General features: G+C 39.0%; 1 long non-coding RNA gene across 1 annotated transcript in view; it reads right to left on the minus strand.

Annotated features, from left to right (window-relative positions):
* Positions 1 to 13,436, minus strand: part of LOC138855147 (uncharacterized) — a 116,734-nt gene extending 103,298 nt beyond the window's left edge. The window contains exon 1 of the long non-coding RNA XR_011394302.1: positions 13,301 to 13,436. This is a non-coding gene — a long non-coding RNA (uncharacterized lncRNA). The remainder of the gene's footprint in view (positions 1 to 13,300) is intronic.
* Between the last annotated feature and the right edge of the window lie 8,025 nt (positions 13,437 to 21,461).

Consider the following 21,461-nt stretch of genomic DNA (forward strand, 5'->3'; position numbering starts at 1 on the left):
CACAAGTCTTACACTAACACAAGTCTTACACTAACACAAGTCTTACACTAACACAAGTCTTACACTAACACAAGTCTTACACTAACACAAGTCTTACACTAACACGTCTTACACTAACACAAGTCTTACACTAACACAAGTCTTACACTAACACAAGTCTTACACTAACGCAAGTCTTACACTAACACAAGTCTTACACTAACACAAGTCTTACACTAACACAAGTCTTACACTAACACAAGTCTTACACTAACACGTCTTACACTAATACAACTCTTACACTACTACAACTCTTACACTAATATTATTATTATTATAATCAAAAAGAAGCACTAAGCCACAAGGGCTTCTTACACTAATATAACTCTTACACTAACACAAAATTCAAGTTCTTATACAACCGGAGAATTAAGTAAGTTTATTTAGAAAGAGGTACACATAATATACAATTATCATACATAGTGTAAATTACCAAGGATAACCCAAAGTCCTTGTATAATAATCACAATGAAGCGCTAAACCCGTAAGGGTAATGGTGCCTCCTTGTAATATTACATTATTTAAACCTCAAAAGTTAAATCAGGGTCAGTTATTTGACCCTATCTATACAATTTTTTTTTTTTTAAATACAGTACTGGATTTTTTTTACATTAACTTGAAAAATAAATGTCAGAAAAAATCCCAGGGAGCAAAAATAAAGAACCAGCATCACTACACTACGTTCAAGGAGCCTCTTTTTATCTGCAGTGAACAAAGTATAATTTGTAGTCAAATTTCATGAAGCACTAAACCTATATGAGTCACTCCTCACAAGGAGTGGTGGAGATGCAATACTTTATTACCTGATCAACTAAACTGTTTGTGATCACTAGCACTATCACCATTAAAAGGTGTACAGTGACCTCTATTGACTAACCAAAAATGGTTATCTCTACCAAATAAACATGGTCATCTCTACCAAAGCTTATGAAAATGTAAGCACATACAGTAAATCAGTAGAGACAGGTCCCACTTATACAGCAAGTTAGGTTCCGGACTACTACTGTAAAGTGAAACCTAACCTTTTTTTCACTTTCATATGCATTTACAAACCAGATAACATGTTTATACTATCATATATTAAGTGAGCAACACAGCTAGGCCAAAAAAATGTATATACAGTGCTACCTCAGGATACGAACTTAATTCGTTCCAGTAGGCTGTTCAAGTGCTGACACTGAATGAATTTGTTCCCATAAGGAATAATGTAAATTAGATTAATCCATTTCAGACCCCCAAAAATACACTTACAAAAGCACTGAGATAAATACACTTACATAACTGTTTGAGTTTTAAGCTGTTCGTATCCCAAGGTACCACTGTACAGTACAAGCATTACTTACCTTAAAATATTTTTGTCCTTAGCTTACAGTGAGTGGTGCATATATTTAGTGTAATAATTCTGAATAAATGAATAATGGGTATAACTGAAAACTTGTATTAGCAAAACGTTGTAAAGCGGGGCCTCCCTCTATATATTTACAAAAAATACATAAAATAAGTACAGTGGACCCCCGCTTTACGATCAGCTCCCAATGCGACCAATTATGTAAGTGTATTTATGTAAGTCCGTTTGTACGTGTATGTTTGGGGGTCTGAAATGGACTAACCTAATTCACAATATTCCTTATGGGAACAAATTCGTTCAGTAATGGCACCTGAACATAATTCTGGAATGAAATAATATCGTAAGCTGGGGGTTCACTGTACTAGGGTATACAAATCTATACATTCCAAGAGTACATGACCATACAACTATACAAAAAAAAAATTCTTGAACAGTACAAATAGTACAGTGGAACCTCAAAAATCGAACCGCTCCCAACTCAACCAATTATGTAAGTGTATTTTCGTAAGTGCTTTTATAAGTGTATTTTTGAGGGTCTTAAATGGTCTAATCTAATTTACATTATTCCTGATGGGAATAAATCCGTTCAGTAGTGGCACTCGAACAGCCCTCTGGACCGAAGAAAGTTCGATATTTGAGGTTCCACTGTATTTGATTTTGCAATGTAATACTATGAAAGGATTCAGGGTAACAGATTAGCAAAATTTGACTCTTGAAGGTAGGAGGTACAGCATCTCCACTCAGGATGGAAGAGGATGTTACAGTTCAGTGGATCACCTGGATCACTTCTGGTGAATGCATTTTCCTTCTTGGAGACACCAAATAACCTATGTACTTAAAAAAATTTATCAGTCTTGTAGACATATTTTCATGTCATTGTGAATAGCTTCAGCTCAGTCAATGAGGACAAGCACCCTTGAGTCAGGTCATTAACCTAATGGGTGAAGCTCTAAGCACAGTCTTGTACTTTTCTAAGGGAGCCTCCATATCCCACTGGTTCCTCTCCCTATTTAGGTTATATTATGTTACTTTTATTTTATTTAAGCAAACTGATCAACAAGCAAGAAAACAGATCAAAATTAACAACCTGAAAATAAACAACCAGATAATCATTTACTTGATATGCAAAATACTGCAGTCATTATTAATTTCCAAAAACACAAATGGCACAGCAGGCAATGTTCATGCCTCCCACTTAAAAAAAGTTATAAAAATATTCATCAAAAAAAGAATATTAAAAATGATAACAATACTGTAATATGTACACTGAAAGACAGGCCTTAATTAACCCTTATTATTCATCAATATTAACACATCGGCCATTTCCCACTGAGGCAGGGTGACCAAAACAAAGAAAAAACACTTTCATCATCACTCACTACATCACCGTCTTGCCAGAGGTGTGCCAACACTACTTCTATAAGTTCCTTTATAGAATAAAAAGCTGGCAAACGTCTGTAGAGACAGAAAAGGGTGCAATGTTTCAATGCAGAAGCAAAGTTGTTCAATGAACAGAGGCACAATTATCACCAAATGGGCTGACTAATTGGCAAAATTATACTGTCACACTGGAAAATACATTAATTATCAAGTTGAACTCGTAAATGCTAAATTTAATTCGTTGTAAAATTTACTGTACACAAGATAAAAAAAACTGCAAAACAATTAGCATTTACCTACATTTCAGCATATTTTTATTATGTATATACTGTAACATATTTAATGATTCATAAAAGACTAGTAAAAATACAAGAGTGCAGGTAAGTTATTATATTCATGAAGAAGTGTCAAGGTTATCCAGGAAGTGAGGAATGGAAGGTAATCAGGCTTGGTGCAGGGAAGGCAAGAGCAGCTCCACTTCCTTGGGCCAAAAGCCCTTCACTAATATCATATACATCATATAGAATAAATCATAATAAAAAAAACTGGTGTAATGTTTTTTTATTTCTTTAAATCATATACTACAATAAAGTACATCAATCAGAGTATCAATAACAATAAAGTACATTAATTAGGGTATCAACTCCTGATATGAAATATAATATGATATGATTCACTTTTCTTTAGTTTTGAAACAGCTACACCAACAAACTAAATTCTAATATGAGAAATCTTAGTTCAGTATATACTGTACTATACATTAAAAAAGCAAAGTACACATATCAGTTGTAAGAGATTAATATTTTGTCTAGTATTAAAATATGAATACGGTATATGAATATGCAATACAATATCTACATTAACTTAAGCTTAAAGCTACAAAAATATCTGTCCATTAACAAACCGGATCACTACAAATGCAATAGAGTAACGTATTGTTATTCTTAAGCTTTCTTATCTCGCATAAATTGTGATAATACAAAACCTTTCAAAATGGTACATGGAACATGTTCACATATTAAAGAGTACAGTAATGTTAAGGAATCTGTGTGCATTCTGAATTGCAATGTGGAAAGAACTTTTAAATTAAGTTGTGGGGCTCTTTGAGCTCCTCAGATGCCAGTCAGGAACCCCAGATGCAGCAAGCATTTCCTGTTTGGATTGCCACACAGAAGTGCTGAAAGAGAAAGGCAGAAGTCCTCAGATCTTTGGTGGTTGTGATGAGCCTGGAACCCAACTCTTGAGGAAACCCATGATTTGCTCTTCTCAGTGGTCTCTTATCCAATAGGGATGAGATGGTACCAGTCCCTGGACTTGATGAGCTTGTGATCTTCCCTTTGATCAACACAGTGATACAGCTAGGATTTTTGGTGCCCATGTAGTCCCCAGTTACTGTCAATTTCCAATCAGTTTGTACATCAACATCACACACAAAAATGACCAACATCCAATCCGTTAGACATCCAGAAATATTAATTTATTCTTGGTAATATTCAATACATATAAATTACTGAAATTTCGTAGGGATGTAAAAAAAAAAACTTCCAAATGAACAAATACCGAAACATGTAACTTTAAATATATGTGTAAATTACAACTTATAATTACCTAACCTATAATCACGCCCATTTATGTGTTGTGCAAATTTAAATAACTGTTTATAATATTTTTTTGTGGCCAAAGGTCACAATATACTGCATATTAGAAATAAAGTGATTTTATGTTCATACTAATACTATTTATCACTAACAGTAAAATTTATCAAATTAATCCAATGTTCAAACCACTTTCCAATTCCTACCATGCTACAAATGCAGAGGATTTTGTTTCTACAAATTGCAAACCTATTTTCACTGTTGAATTTATCCCTCTGATTAGGATGGTTCTCTCTGAACCATCCTAATCAGAACAGAAGCAGAAAAGTGCACACATTTTGAGGGTAAAACACATCCAAGTACGAACCACCTTATCACCATTCTTCCACTTCTTACTTACTGAATGATCATTCATTAGTGCTTACTGAATGATCATTCATTAGTGCTTACTGAATGATCATCCACTTTTGTATTTGTACTTGAGAAATTTACTGCCACTATTCTGGAACTGAACGGGTCCTCTCATTACCATGTAGTATGAAAAGAATCAGAAATTCAAATAATCCACGTCCCAGCATTTTGTAAGCATGATCTATATGCTCCTCACCAGTCCAAATAAGCACTGTTATCACTTTTTTTATCAGGATCTAGACTTGAGGTAGATGAGGTGAAGTCTGAAATCCTTTAGTTGTTTACATTTGTACTTTCTTGAACTCTGCAGTACTTCATTATTTGGAATCAACTTCTCCAGGTATTCTTCACTATCAGTTGCTTGATCAAAATGAGACACTAGATTAATTTTCTTGGGTCTGGAGTAACTTCCAATTTCCCCATTCAAATTTTTAAAAACTGGTAAAACCCACAGGCTTACTTCTGAGATTTTCTGAAATGCCTGAACCTGCTGAAGGAGTACTACTTTTCAAAAAAGTTGTCATAAACCCTTGTAAATCTGCATGAACCTCGATTCTTCTTTTCCGTAATTTCCTGAAGCATGCACTGCTTTAGGTAAGACACACGTATAACTATTGTACATGTCTCTTACTTAACATATAAGAATGGAGGAACACAGTAACAGACTTACTGGCCTATGTTTGGCACATCCTTTCAAACTCAAACCTCAATAAAATATTCGTCCCACCTATTCTCACAGTAGCCCAAGAGTTTGACTTCAATAATCGTACTAACACGTGCTATGCCAAACCAGTTCTTTTTTAAATCCTTTCTAAATCATGTGTATAATATTAGTGAATATGAATTTATAGTGAGAAATTCCTAATGACCCAAAAAAAACTACCATAGTTTGAGTTTTTCCTAAAAAAAAAAAAAAAATGGTTATGACAATACCAGGGTCACTGAAGATAACACCTTGGAAAGCTTTAAAAATGGATATGAGTAAGACTTGCCTAGCATAGGTTACTAATGTTACTTAAGCTGATTCCTTGGGTACCTTTAAGAATGTTTGTATTGTAAAATGATGTGTAGCCACTTTCACAAAATTCAAATTAAAAAGTTAACTTTTTTTTTTTTATTTTGCTGCCCCCTTGGACTATGCTGCCTGTAGCAGCTGCACCACTCACTCCCACACCTATGCAACTGGGTCAGCAGCACTGCCCTGCTGACTACTATTAAATAGAATGTAGGTGATGGACAGAGATGCGCAAATACAGTCCCACACCGTTTATATAATCATGCAAAATATGCAATATTTGGCCAATCACACGAGGAAGCATAACTAAGGACAAGGGTACCTAAATATTGAGACGGACTTATTAAGCTAATTTCATCATAACATGATATGCATAGCCATAACAAAAACGTGTCATTTTTTATATGAATATATGAGTAGTATACTCCAGGTAAGTATTTTGTACCACACCTAAAATATATTTATCAGAGTTCAATCATCAGTTTTACGTATAATTAAATACATCATCACAAGGTTGTTATCAGCTATCTCAGAGGGATATTGTCACCAGTTATTTAACTCAATTTTAGAGCTACCATTACTATTTTTGTCTTCTTGCCACTAGTTCTGTAATGTAATACGTACGTGTAGTAAAAAAACTGCCTCATGTAAATGTCCTAATAATCAAAAGCGTTAACCCTCAAATGTGTCTAACCATGATATACAAAATGAAAAATTAAATGTCTCTTATGTGGCATCGTAAAATACAGTATGGTAGAAATGGAAATCAGTCACTGACTTTTTTTGGGTTATCCTAGGTAATTTACACCACGTGTGATAATTGTAGTATTTATGTGTACCTGTGCCAAAATGAACTTACTTGTAAGACTAAGACTTGTTCAACTAAACCTTTACAAAAATTCAATGTATGTCAAAGGCCCTAAAATCTGGAACACCCTACCTGAAAATTCTAAAACTGCAGACACATTCATCACCTTCAAAACTACCATCAGAAAACATCTTATCTCCCTGATACACCCTGTCAACTAATTACACGAATACCACCTGGTGGTTCACACTTACACTCACTCACCCATTTGACCATAAACAGAAATATCAATCTCAATCTCAAAATAATGAATCTTAACTAGTCATAAGTTGGCCTGTGATACTCCAATACTGAAACTATGTATAGTGCCAAAACAAAAGCATTCACATTGCTAAACTCACAAACTAGTATTTAGTCACTTAGCCATAATACCAACTTACCTCATAATTTTGTAATATTTTAAACTTAAGATTTAATTTAAGTCTGCCCGAAATGCCTAGCCATGCTAGGTGTTCTAGTGGTACACTCTGTAATTATTATTTTACTACATGTAAACAATACAATAACCAAATTCTGTAAACTCAGCATTGTAATCCTTATAGAGAATAAACTTTGAATGCTTCACAACAGTTTCGAACAAATGCGATCACATTTCATACTTTCTTGTTTCACATTATAATTATAATCATGAGGAGAGTGCTAAACCCGTAGGATTATACAGCGCCTGCTGGGGTGGGTGGGGAAGGAAGGTATTCAATCTTAATTCAGGAAACTGGCACACTGATCCAATTCCCTAGATCAAGAGTCCCTCACCAGCATCAAGGAACTTCCCTACCTGAATCTACCTGGAGGGTATTCCGGGGATCAACGCTCCCACGGCCCGGTCCACTACCAGGCCTCCCGGTGGATCAGGGCTGTTACTTTTGTCTGCACATAGTCCAACATATGAACCACAGCCCAGCTGATCCGGCACCAACTTTATGTATCTGTCCAGCTCCCTCTTGAAGGCAGCCAAGGGCCTATTGGTAATTCCCCTTATGCATGGTGGGAGGCTGTTGAACAGTCTTGGGACCCAGACACTTATGGTGTTTTCTCTTAGTGTACCAATGGTGCCCCTACTTTTCATTGGGGGTATTTTGCACCACCTGCCCAGTCTTTTATTTTTGTAGGGAGTGATTTCTGAGTGCAGATTCGAGTCTCATTTCACAAGAACGCAGATTTCGCTGAAACAGTCTACAAAACTCTACAGTTCTATACAAAAAAATTACAGTTACATTGAAAATCAGAAAAGACAGAACCTAAACGGATCCATTGGATCTGTTCCAGGCACCCAAAAATATTAACAAAAAATACATTTTATAGAGAATAACTATAGTTTTACATACAAACTAGGGCATAAGAAAACCAAGGTTCCACAGTAGTTACAATACAATACTATAACTAAACGTGTTAGTTACAGTGTGTGCAATAAGGAACTCAAATTTTAACTTGTTGTTGTGTTAATAAATGGGTACCCCTTAGGAAGCTATCAAGAGACAGCTTAATCGTTCCTTTTAAAGATGCTAAACTAGCCAAGCCGATGTGGACATGCAGAAATGTGCATGAGAGAGGAAGCCTGGCTATGAGGGCAGTTTTCCTCACTATTAGCAGAGCCTCCACCAGTCTCTGAACTGCAAGACCCTAATGGGTTTAGCATTTTACATAAATATACAGTAAGTATAATAAAAGAAATGTGTGGGACAAATTTCAACATCACTGTTGTAAATCTGATAATTTCCTTGAGTCAAGAACCAATTTAGGGATGATAAGCATCAACAATTTCAGGTACATTTAAGAAAACTGGTGGAGAAATATTGTATGATATACGGTATTCCTTGTTCATACATCTTGTCCCAGTGGTTTAACAACCCTCATGTAGTTGATACACACACACACACACACATACACACACATACACACACACACACACACACACACACACACACACACACACACAGAGATAGGATGTTCCAGAGAGGGGACACAGGGACAAGGGGTCACAACTGGAAGCTGAAGACTCAGACGAGTCACAGGGACGTTAGGAAGTATTTCTTCAGTCATAGAGTTGTCAGCAAGTGGAATAGCCTAGCAAGTGAAGTAGTGGAGGCAGGAACCATACATAGTTTTAAGAAGAGGTATGACAAAGCTCAGGAAGCAGAGAGAGAGAGGATCCAGTAGCGATCAGTGAAGAGGCGGGGCCAGGAGCTGAGTCTCGACCCCTGCAACCACAATTAGGTGAGTACAATTAGGTGAGTACACACACACACACACACACACACACATGGAAGACCAAAACGAGTCCTTGGTTTACCCGAAGGTGTAGGGAGGCAAAAACTAAGTGCAACAGAGAATGGAAAAGGTACAGGAGGCATAGGACCCAGGAAAACAAGGAGATTAGTAGAAGAGCCAGAAATGAGTATGCACAGATAAGGAGGGAGGCCCAGCAACAGTATGAAAACGACATAGCATCGAAAGTCAAATCTGACCCGAAACTGCTGTATAGCCACATTAGGAGGAAGACAACAGTCAAGGACCAGGTCATAAGGCTGAGGAAAGAAGGTGGAGAACTCACAAGAAACGATCAAGAGGTATGTGAGGAGCTCAACACGAGATTTAAGGAAGTATTTACAGTAGAGTCAGGAAGGACTCTGGGGGGACAGACCAGATGGGGACACCAGCAAGGAATACACCAACAAGTGTTGGACGACATACATACAGATGAGGAGGAGGTGAAGAAACTGCTAAGGGACATCGATACCTCAAAGGCAATGGGACCAGACAACATCTCCCCGTGGGTCCTTAGAGAGGGAGCAGATATGTTGTGCGTGCCACTTACCACAATCTTCACCACGTCCCTGGAAACTGGGCAACTACCTGAGGTATGGAAGACGGCAAATGTAGTTCCCATTTTTAAAAAAGGAGACAGAAAAGAGGCACTAAACTATAGACCTGTGTCATTGACGTGTATAGTATGCAAAATTATGGAGAAGATTATCAGGAGGAGAGTGGTGGAGCACCTGGAACGGAACAAGAGTATAAATGCCAACCAGCACGGATTCATGGAAGGCAAATCCTGTGTCACAAACCTTCTGGAGTTTTATGATAAAATAACAGAAGTAAGACATGAGAGAGAGGGGTGGGTTGATTGCATCTTCTTGGACTGCAAGAAGGCCTTTGACACAGTTCCTCACAAGAGATTAGTGCAGAAGCTAGAGCATCAGGCACATATAACAGGAAGGGCACTGCAATGGATCAGAGAATACCTGACAGGGAGACAACAACGAGTCATGGTACGTAATGATGCATCACAGTGGGCACCTGTGAAGAGCGGGGTCCCACAGGGGTCGGTCCTAGGACCAGTGCTATTTTTGGTATATGTGAACGACATGATGGAAGGGTTAGACTCAGAAGTGTCCCTGTTTGCAGATGATGTGAAGTTAATGAGGAGAATTAAATCTGATGAGGACCAGGCAGGTCTTCAAAGAGACCTGGACAGACTGGACACCTGGTCCAGCAAATGGCTTCTCGAATTTAATCCTGCCAAATGCAAAGTCATGAAGATAGGGGAAGGGCACAGAAGACCACAGACCAAGTATAGGCTAGGTGGCCAAAGACTGCAAACCTCACTCAAGGAGAAAGATCTTGGGGTGAGTATAACACCGAGCATGTCTCCGGAAGCACACATCAACCAGATAACTGCTGCAGCATATGGGCGCCTGGCAAACCTGAGAACAGCATTCCGATACCTTAGTAAGGAATCATTCAAGACACTGTACACCGTGTATGTCAGGCCCATACTGGAGTATGCAGCACCTGTTTGGAACCTGCACTTGATAAAGCACGTCAAGAAACTAGAGAAAGTACAAAGGTTTGCGACAAGGTTAGTTCCAGAGCTAAGGGGAATGTCCTATGAAGAAAGATTAAGGGAAATTGGCCTGACGACACTGGAGGACAGGAGGGTCAGGGGAGACATGATAACGACATATAAAATACTGCGTGGAATAGACAAGGTGGACAAAGACAGGATGTTCCAGGGAGGGGACACAGAAACAAGAGGCCACAATTGGAAGTTGAAGACACAAATGAGTCAGAGAGATATTAGGAAGTATTTCTTCAGTCATAGAGTTGTAAGGCAGTGGAATAGCCTAGAAAATGACGTAGTGGAGGCAGGAACCATACACAGTTTTAAGACGAGGTTTGATAAAGCTCATGGAGCGGGGAGAGGGAGGGCCCAGTAGCAACCGGTGAAGAGGCGGGGCCAGGAGCTAAGACTCGACCCCTGCAACCACAAATAGGTGAGTAAATAGGTGAGTACACACACACACACACACACACACACACATTGTAATGCAGTGTCAAGTGTAATTATTATTTTAGTTTAATTTAAATCTATAAAACACACAGAACTAAGACTCAGGAAATAAAAGTAGAAATTAATATCCCAAAAATTAAATAGTATATGAAAATAAATACTAAATAATTCAATGAAAAACAATGAAAGTGAAGAGTAATAATTTCAGATGTTTTCTATTTCTGTTGGGCATTTTCCACCTTGATGCTGGTGAGGGGCTCTTGATCTAGGGAATTGGATCTGTGTTCCGGTTCCCTGAATTGAGCCTGAATACCTTTCATCCCCCCCACAGGCGCTGTATAATCCCTACGGGTTTAGTGCTCCCTCCATGATTATAATATTAATTATAATGTTGGCCATTTCACACTTAACTTGCACATTCAACTGGGACAAGAGTAAATTTAAAACAATTAGTAACACATGTTGGGCAATGCCTGATAATATAACAAAAGAGATCCTGGTAGATTTAAATCCCTTTGAGCAATTTTTGGTTTTATTAAGGTAAATCATTATAAAATGCCACTTTTCTATATCTGTAAGAAATATATGCATGTTGTTGCTATTCAAGTTGAAATAAAAATTGATTTTATGTACTATACCATAATTACCTCTGTATACATTATGACTCTTAAATAAAGAATTAACCAGGAGATACATTATTATTATTATTATAATCAAGGGGGAAGCACTAAACCCGGAGGATTATACAGCGCCTGGGGGGGGATGTGGAAGGCATTCAGGCTTAATTCGGGGAACTGGAGCACAGATCTAATTCCCTAAATCAAGAGCCCCTCACCAACATCAAGGAACCTTCCTTGAGGGGACCAGGAGATACAAATGTGCTCTATGTACATATAAGCAAGAACAGATATATTAAAATTAAATGCAGCTGATTAATAAATTATGGCTAACTCCTTCATGATAATAATCATCTTTATTTCTACATGTATAAGGTATACAGGCCTGGGTGACATCAATGACACATTTCTGGAAGATTATTTAGGAGTTTAAGTATCATGGTTATAGTTGTTTAGACAACTATAATGTACACACAGTAACACTCAGGTGCTACACCCATAAACCCCCTCAAGGGAGGTTCCTTGACGCTGGTGAGGGGCTCTTGATCTAGGAAATTGGATCCGTGCTCCGGTTCCCTGAATTGAGCCTGAATGCCTTCCACCGGGCTGTGGCTCATACGTTGGTTTGCATGCAGCCAGCAGTAACAGCCTGGTTGATTAGGCTCTGATCCACTAGGAGGCCTGGTCACAGACTGGGCCGCGGGGGCGTTGACCCCCGGAACTCTCTCCAGGTAATATCCCCCACTTGCGCTGTATAATCCTATGGGTTTAGCGCTCCCCCATGATTATAATAATAATCCACCCATAAACTATCTTTTTATATCATAAAAGTATTAAAATTCCACCAAATGCATCATCATAATATATTTCACTAACCATTTATTTCAGTTTTCAACCCTTAAATATATATATATAATTGATTTTAATTATTATTAAATAAATTTAAACTGCCCTATGCTATAAACAGCAAAATTTTACTAAAAATGGTGCTACTTTAAAAATAAAACTTTTTAACTAATGTCTCACTGAGATTTTAAAATTTTGCAGCAATTACAATAAGACATTTTATAATTAAATCTACATAAGTAATGTATATAATGTATGATTACCACAACATACATATTACTACAGTACATAATGCATATTGTCAACAATGGTACAAGTTCAGATTTCTTTTATACTGACATACATGCAACAGTCATGCAACAGTCATGCAACATGTAAGTCACTTGCAAGTTGCACACTGACACTTGAACAACTGCAACACAATCATGGGAAATTCCAACTACTGTATAACATCAAACTTCAATTAAATCAATCCTGTGGTATAATTTTCTTACTAGAAAGGCTATATCTACTATATTAAAAAATCCTGTAGTGTATATTTAAGAGTTTACATTTAAAACTATCGAGTGACAAATTAGTTGAATGTATTAATTGTGTTGACAGTTAAGTCATACAACTGAACTATTATCAAAATTATATATTAAATCAATGTTCATACAGCACGACCATCCTGCATCTGCAAACTTTTTGAAAAAAAAGAAAGTACATGACTTAAACACCATTTCTGACACATCATTGATGCAAGTCAAAAAAAACTGCAGCACCAACACACTTTATTTCCACTACTAAAAAACCGCAGCTCCACCAAACACTCATCACTGCAAAGACAATCACAAATAACACATGCCTTATTTAATGCCCGACGGGTTAATTCACAGCAGGGCACCTACCATAGCTTCACCAGCCCATTGCAACTATCTCATGCAACACACATGTACTGCACGCCCAGACTGAGAGTCAACAACTGTAAACAAAGTGAGAGTCCAGGTCCAGCCAGGTCCAGCCAGGACTCAACCTGCGCATGACTCCACCACCACCACCACCACCCGCCACCTTTAAATATTTTAATACATATATTCTCCACCACCACAGTCACCCATATGTATACTGAGGGGTGTGTGTATATATACAGTGAGAGGTGTATATATACAGTGAGAGATGTGTGTATATACTGAGAGGTGTGTGTATATACTGAGAGGTGTGTGTATATACTGAGAGGTGTGTATATACTGAGAGGTGTGTATATACTGAGAGGTGTGTGTATATATACAGTGAGAGGTGTATATATATACAGTGAGAGATGTGTGTATATACTGAGAGGTGTGTATATATATACAGTGAGAGGTGAATATATACAGTGAGAGATGTGTGTATATACTGAGAGGTGTGTGTATATACTGAGAGGTGTGTGTATATACTGAGAGGTGTGTGTATATATACAGTGAGAGGTGTATATATATACAGTGAGAGATGTGTGTATATACTGAGAGGTGTGTGTATATACTGAGAGGTGTGTGTATATACTGAGAGGTGTGTGTATATACTGAGAGGTGTGTGTATATATACAGTGAGAGGTGTATATATATACAGTGAGAGATGTGTGTATATACTGAGAGGTGTGTATATATATACAGTGAGAGGTGAATATATACAGTGAGAGATGTGTGTATATACTGAGAGGTGTGTGTATATACTGAGAGGTGTGTGTATATACTGAGAGGTGTGTGTATATATACAGTGAGAGGTGTATATATATATACAGTGAGAGATGTGTGTATATACTGAGAGGTGTGTGTATATATACAGTGAGAGGTGTATATATATATATACAGTGAGAGATGCGTATATACTGAGGTGTGTGTATATATACAGTGAGAGGTGTATATATATACAGTGAGAGATGTGTGTATATACTGAGAGGTGTGTGTATATACTGAGAGGTGTGTGTATATATACAGTGAGAGGTGTATATATATACAGTGAGAGATGTGTGTATATACTGAGAGGTGTGTATATATATATACAGTGAGAGGTGAATATATACAGTGAGAGATGTGTGTATATACTGAGAGGTGTGTGCATATATACAGTGAGAGGTGAATATATACAGTGAGAGATGTATGTATATACTGAAGTGTGTGTATATATACAGTGAGAGGTGAATATATACAGTGAGAGATGTATGTATATACTGAGAGGTGTGTGTATATATACAGTGAAAGGTGAATATATACAGTGAGAGATGTGTGTATATACTGAGGTGTGTATATATATACACAGTGAGAGGTGTATATATACAGTGAGAGATGTGTGTATATACTGAGAGGTGTGTATATATACAGTGAGAGGTGTATATATACAGTGAGAGATGTGTGTATATGAGAGGTGTATATATACAGTGAGAGATGTGTGTATATACTGAGGTGTGTATATATATACACAGTGAGAGGTGTATATATACAGTGAGAGAGGTGTGTATATACTGAGAGGTGTGTATATATACAGTGAGAGGTGTATATATACAGTGAGAGATGTGTGTATATACTGAGAGGTGTGTGTATATATACAGTGAGAGGTGTATATATACAGCGAGAGGTGTATATATACAGTGAGAGGTGTATATATACAGTGAGAGGTGTATATATACAGTGAGAGGTGTGTGTGTATATATATACAGTGAGAGGTGTATATAGAGGGAGAGATGTGTGTATATACTGAGAGGACCATAACATTGTATCAATCGCATCTGCTAGAAAAATGACAGGATGGATAATGAGAACCTTCAAAACTAGGGAGGCCAAGCCCATGATGACACTCTTCAGGTCACTTGTTCTATCTAGGCTGGAATATTGCTGCACTCTAACAGCACCTTTCAAGGCAGGTGAAATTGCCGACCTAGAAAATGTACAGAGAACTTTCACGGCGCGCATAACGGAGATAAAACACCTCAATTACTGGGAGCGCTTGAGGTTTCTAAACCTGTATTCCCTGGAACGCAGGAGGGAGAGATACATGATTATATACACCTGGAAAATCCTAGAGGGACTAGTACCAAACTTGCACACGAAAATCACTCACTACGAAAGCAAAAGACTTGGCAGACGATGCACCATCCCCCCAATGAAAAGCAGGGGTGTCACTAGCACGTTAAGAGACCATACAATAAGTGTCAGGGGCCCGAGACTGTTCAACTGCCTCCCAGCACACATAAGGGGGATTACCAACAGACCCCTGGCAGTCTTCAAGCTGGCACTGGACAAGCAACTAAAGTCAGTTCCTGATCAGCCGGGCTGTGGCTCGTACGTTGGTTTGCGTGCAGCCAGCAGCAACAGCCTGGTTGATCAGGCGCTGATCCACCAGGAGGCCTGGTCACAGACCGGGCCGCGGGGGCGTTGACCCCCGAAACTCTCTCCAGGTAAACTCCAGGTAATATATACAGTGAGAGTCAGGCAGGAATAATGAAAAGCATTACAGTGGACCAAAGGAATACTTAAGAGGAAGCAAACAACTTGTTATTGTACAGGCGTCAGAATGGGCGAGCATGACAATTGGGGTTCCACAAGGGCCAGTACTAGGACCTGGAGTATACCTGGAGAGGGTTCCGTGGGTCAACGCCCCCGCTGCCCGGTTTGTGACTAGGCCTCGTGGTGTATCAGGGCCTGATCAATCAGGGTGTTACTGCTGGCCGCACGCAACCCGACGTACGAACCACAGCCCTTCTGGTCAGGTACTGACTTTAGGTGCCTGTCCAGTGCCTGCTTGAAGACAGCCAGGGGTCTATTGCTAATCCCCCTTATGTATGCTGGGAGTCAGTTGAACAGTCTTGGGCCCCTGACACTTATTGTGTTACCTCTTATCGTGCTAGTGACACCCCTGCTTTTCATTGGGGGGATGTTGCATCGTCTGCCGAGTCTGTTGCTTTCATAGGGAGTGATTTTCGCGTGCAAGTTTGGTACTAATCCCTCTAGGATTTTCCAAGTGTATATATACACGTATCTCTCCCGCCTGCGTTCCAGGGAATACAGGTTCAGGAGTAAAGGTTAATGAATATACAACCGATGAATGACATTGCGACATACATTTACCAGCAATGGCGTGTTTGTTTTTTCTGCTCCAGCTCCTGGATCAATGTTTTTCCTGAGCTGTGCGTTTATCCTGGAGATATTTGCCGGCTATGGCACGTTTGGTTTCACAGAGCGGTTTGCTTTTCCGGCCATGCTCTGGCTCCTGGGCCAAGACCATTTCTGTTCCAACACCTCTCTCCTTAACACCTAAGACCATCAACAGCTTCACCCACTCTCCCTTACCCACACTAACCACGTACCATCTCCCCTACCCACACTAACCACGTACCATCTCCCCTACCCACACTAACCACGTACCATCTCCCCTACCCACACTAACCACGTACCATCTCCCCTACCCACACTAACCACGTACCATCTCCCCTACCCACACTAACCACGTACCATCTCCCCTACCCACACTAACCACGTACCATCTCCCCTACCCACACTAACCACGTACCATCTCCCCTACCCACACTAACCACGTACCATCTCCCCTACCCACACTAACCACGTACCATCTCCCCTACCCACACTAACCACGTACCATCTCCCCTACCCACACTAACCACGTACCATCTCCCCTACCCACACTAACCACGTACCATCTCTACCCACACTAACCACGTACCATCTCCCCTACCCACACCCTCCCCTACCCACACTAACCACGTACCATCTCCCCTACCCACACTAACCACGTACCATCTCCCCTACCCACACTAACCACGTACCATCTCTCCCACTACCACGTACACTAACCACGTACCATCTCCCCTACCCACACTAACCACGTACCATCTCCCCTACCCACACTAACCACGTACCATCTCCCCTACCCACACTAACCACGTACCATCTCCCCTACCCACACTAACCACGTACCATCTCCCCTACCCACACTAACCACGTACCATCTCCCCTACCCACACTAACCACGTACCATCTCCCCTACCCACACTAACCACGTACCATCTCCCTTACCCACACTAACCACGTACCATCTCCCCTACCCACACTAACCACGTACCATCTCCCCTACCCACACTAACCACGTACCATCTCCCCTACCCACACTAACCACGTACCATCTCCCCTACCCACACTAACCACGTACCATCTCCCCTACCCACACTAACCACGTACCATCTCCCCTACCCACAGTAACCACGTACCATCTCCCCCACCCACACCTCAACATTAACCACGTACCCTCTCCCTCTCATCCATCCTCCATCTCTGCTCCAACACGTTGGATCAAGACCTCGTGGCGCAATACTTGGTTTGTGGTGTTAACTTGGCAAGTTGACACACTGATTCATTATTACCATCATTTAATTTATTCACAAGGAAATGTATTTCCCCGATTGGTTCATTCATATATATTATGTATAACTTGTTAATGTATATTTAGTCTTTACATAACACCTCTCACCTGATATTATAAGACATTTGGTCAATTACTGCCGATCATTTGTTTTTTTTTATTACTCAGATAAAGACATGGTGAATAAAACATTACAAAAGTCAAGAAATACCAATTTTTTTTTTCTAAATAAGGTATAGGAGGTTAAATTGGTAAACAGTTACTTTGTACATATAGTCACAAAAATATCGGTTATCTTTGATTGTCCTATTTTTCGCACTAATCTTCTGAATTTATTCAAGATGTCTGAAGAAAAAATAATGTTGTTAACACAACATAGGGGATTTCAATGTCTCATTACAAATTAAACCACCACTTATTTTCACTACAAAAAAAAATGAAAATATGTCACTAATTTTTTGGGTTATACTAGGTAATTTACACTATATATGATAAGTGTACCTATGCATAAATAAACTTACTAACCAATGCTAGTAAGTTTATTTAGGAACAGATCACACATAGTTACACAAATTATCACACATAGTAACATATGTGTAAATTACCTAGGATAACCCAAAAAAAGGTCAGTGACTTATTTCCATTGGGTCCTTCAACTTATTGCTCTCTCACTTAATTACACTTACCATGTATAGAGGTCACGACTGTCAGCTACTGATACTTGTTCATTCCTCTCTGGATAGGCTTATTTTCTTTTAGACTTCTACTGGGAACATACTTTTTCATTTTCCAATTTAGAAATATTGGCTACAAATGGTAGCACAATATCCAATAAATTACCTCATTTAATACTCAATAAATAATGTATTTGACTATATCTGTACTCTACTTAATTTTATGAGTTAAAACTTACTCTGCCCTGTACCTACATTAAAACTAAGCGCTAAACCACCAGGGTCCCCTCTACCTACATTAAAACTAAGCGCTAAACCACCAGGGTCCCCTCTACCTACATTAAAACTAAGCGCTAAACCACCAGGGTCCCCTCTACCTACATTAAAACTAAGTGCTAAACCACCAGGGTCCCCTCTACCTACATTAAAACTAAGCGCTAAACCACCAGGGTCCCCTCTACCTACATTAAAACTAAGCGCTAAACCACCAGGGTCCCCTCTACCTACATTAAAACTAAGCGCTAAACCACCAGGGTCCCCTCTACCTACATTAAAACTAAGTGCTAAACCACCAGGGTCCCCTCTACCTACATTAAAACTAAGCGCTAAACCACCAGGGTCCCCTCTACCTACATTAAAACTAAGCGCTAAACCACCAGGGTCCCCTCTACCTACATTAAAACTAAGTGCTAAACCACCAGGGTCCCCTCTACCTACATTAAAACTAAGCGCTAAACCACCAGGGTCCCCTCTACCTACATTAAAACTAAGCGCTAAACCACCAGGGTCCCCTCTACCTACATTAAAACTAAGCGCTAAACCACCAGGGTCCCCTCTACCTACATTAAAACTAAGCGCTAAACCACCAGGGTCCCCTCTACCTACATTAAAACTAAGCGCTAAACCACCAGGGTCCCTCTACCTACAAGGTCAGTGACAAATTTCCTCTTTACTTACCCAAGGTCACTGGACCCATTATGTACCTTTGTAATCTTTTGACTACTGCCCACAGGATGGGTATGGGGTGCATAATAAAGATATTAAACTAACTAACTACTGTACTTACCCAAGGACGTGTCAAACATCATATACCGGCTGCTGCTGGGCACCTGGTCAGGACGCCATGCATCAACCACTCTTTTTTCTGGGGGGAAGGATGGCAGAAGTCTGTCCTTGTTGGCTGAGTTGGTCTGGTGTATGGAAGTCTGAGTGTCCGTGTTCTAACATGGAAGTCAACCAGACTTAACCGAGATCTTATTGTTTCCATGTCTATTTCCGGGGGAAACTATTTCCTTCATAATTCACATCCAGATTAGGGAAACATTTTTCCTGGGAAGTAAGGCTCAATAAAGGGTAAACTTTGATGGACCTTAATCCCAATAATAATGATAATGACTTCAAATTAATATACACATAGTTATTTGAAAGTTAATATTATGCAATGCATTTTGAACAAACTTAAATAAGATTACACGTACATAGCTTTTCTTATGGATCTAGTACAAAAGTATTTTCAGAAGTTAAATATACCTAGTTGACACACAGGTTTTAATTATTATTATTATAATCAAGGGGAAGCACTAACCCCAGAGGATTATACAGTGCCTGGGGAGGGATGTGGAAGGCATTCAGGCTTAATTTGGGAAACTGGAGCACAGATCCAATTCCCTAAATCAAGAGCCCCTCACCAACATCAAGGAACCTTCCTTGAGGGGACACAGGTTTTAAGATTATTCCTCTAAGAATTAAAATATTAATTGACAATTTGCAAATACGTTATGAAAATACATTTCAATGTAAGTTATCTGAATATTATTAAGGATAATTTTTGGAAAATGATTTATTTAAAATAGCAATGTTAAAAAGAAGGGACCAGAATACATTAAGAATTTAACCTTTTCATTATTGTGATTTTTTAAAATTATGTTCTAAAATTGTAGAGAATTTTTTCTGATGGTAATAACACCAAAAATGTGAAATTGATGGAAGACCTACAGAATTATGGAGGCACAAAGTTGGCACTTTTGGTGCAGTTTACATATCAGTAATTTTACCCATTTTCAGGCCTGTTTTTTGGCCATTTCCATTGCTCAGATCAACCAAATTCCTGGTTATTTCACTCTTATAATCTTAATAATGTAACACTTGCCTTTCATTTTGAATTTATCATCACAAAGAATTTAAGTTTTACCATATTTCTCAGCTAATAAAATATAATTAAGAAAGATCATATTGATGCCAAATATTACTGTTCACATCACAGTTGAGGGAACTATAATAAAGACTTAGATCTAAGCACCACTGTCCTCGTTTACTTAGATTTACACAAGACAGTGAAAGCATTAATCCTACTGGTGGGTGCATCTGCCTTGGGGATATCCCTGTCATATTAATAATTTTATATACTATAATGACTTTGTCCAGCAGAATCACCAGGTGTCATGAATATTCATCTTGTGCACTAATTGTATTTGGGTTATATGGCCCTTTGGTTTAAATGAGGTATTAAGACTATTTAAAGCTTTAGCTAACTTACAAAAATACCAGTTCTCCTCGCCTATAGTAATGGATATATATTCTTTTTTTTAGGGTCACCCTGCCTTGTTGGGAAACGTCCAACGTGTTAAAAAAAAAAATTGTGTATACGTATATGTATACACACACCGGTAGATGGACGGCTGGATCACCACTGCAAGGCGGCCCCTCCTCCTCCACCTTTTTTCACTGGAGGACAGGAGGGTCAGGGGAGACATGATAATGATATGTAAAATACTGTGCAGAATAGACAAGGTGGACAAAGACAGGATGTTCCAGAGATGGGAGACAGAAACAAGGGGTCCCAATTGGAAGATGAAGACTCAGACGAGTCAAAGGGATGTTAGGAAGTATTTCTTCATTCATAGAGTTGTCAGGCAGTGGAATAGCCTAGAAAGTGATGTAGTGGAGGCGGGAACCATACATAGTTTTAAGACGAGGTTTGATA

The sequence above is a fragment of the Cherax quadricarinatus genome, chromosome 83 (assembly GCF_038502225.1).
Source record: "Cherax quadricarinatus isolate ZL_2023a chromosome 83, ASM3850222v1, whole genome shotgun sequence".
In the NCBI taxonomy this organism is placed as follows: Eukaryota; Metazoa; Arthropoda; class Malacostraca; order Decapoda; family Parastacidae; genus Cherax; species Cherax quadricarinatus.